The sequence below is a fragment of the Arachis stenosperma genome, chromosome 7 (assembly GCF_014773155.1).
Source record: "Arachis stenosperma cultivar V10309 chromosome 7, arast.V10309.gnm1.PFL2, whole genome shotgun sequence".
NCBI lineage: Eukaryota > Viridiplantae > Streptophyta > Magnoliopsida > Fabales > Fabaceae > Arachis > Arachis stenosperma.
Window position 1 is genome coordinate 54,348,254 of NC_080383.1, and position 884 is coordinate 54,349,137.

At 40.5% G+C, this 884-nt stretch overlaps 1 non-coding gene across 1 annotated transcript; it reads right to left on the bottom strand.

Annotated features, from left to right (window-relative positions):
* Positions 1-265: 265 nt before the first annotated feature.
* On the bottom strand, positions 266-373 carry LOC130942478 (small nucleolar RNA R71). Its single transcript, XR_009071048.1, has one exon. It is a non-coding gene; the product is annotated as a small nucleolar RNA R71 (small nucleolar RNA).
* Positions 374-884: the final 511 nt, after the last annotated feature.

The window sequence follows — 884 nt, forward strand, 5'->3', positions numbered from 1 at the left end:
GTTTCTCTAATGCAACAGAATTGCAAGATTCCATGGACTTCCAATGGAAGATCCTCATCAGTTTTTAGCTGAATTCTTGCAAATCTGTGACACAGTCAAGACTAATGGGGTTAACCCTGAGGTCTATAGACTGATGCTATTCCCTTTTGCTGTAAGAGACAGAGCTAGAATATGGTTGGATTCTCAACCTAAAGAAAGCCTGGACTCTTGGGAAAAGCTAGTCAATGCCTTCTTGGCAAAGTTCTTTCCACCACAAAGATGGAGTAAGCTTAGAGTGGAAGTCCAAACCTTCAGACAGAAGGATGGAGAATCCCTCTATGAAGCTTGGGAAAGATACAAACAATTAATCAGAAGATGTCCTTCAGACATGCTTTCTGAATGGAGCATCATAGGTATTTTCTATGATGGTCTCTCTGAACTATCTAAGATGTCCTTGGATAGCTCTGCTGGAGGATCTCTTCATCTGAAGAAGACGCCTGCAGAAGCTCAAGAATTGATTGAAATGGTTGCAATAACCATTCATGTACACTTCTGAAAGGAATCCTGTGAACAATGGGACTAGTCAGAAGAAAGGAGTTCTTGAGATTGACACTCTGAATGCCATATTGGCTCAGAACAAGATATTGACTCAACAAGTCAATTTGATTTCTCAAAGTCTGTCTGGAATGCAAAATGCACCAAACAGTACAAAGGATGCTTCATCTGAGGAAGAAGCTTATGATCCTGAGAACCCTTCCATGGAAGAGGTGAATTACCTAGGAGAACCCTATGGAAACACCTATAATTCTTCATGGAGAAATCACCCAAATCTCTCATGGAAGAATCAAGAGAGACCTCAACAAGGTTTCAATAACAATAATGGTGGAAGAAACAGGTTTAGCAAT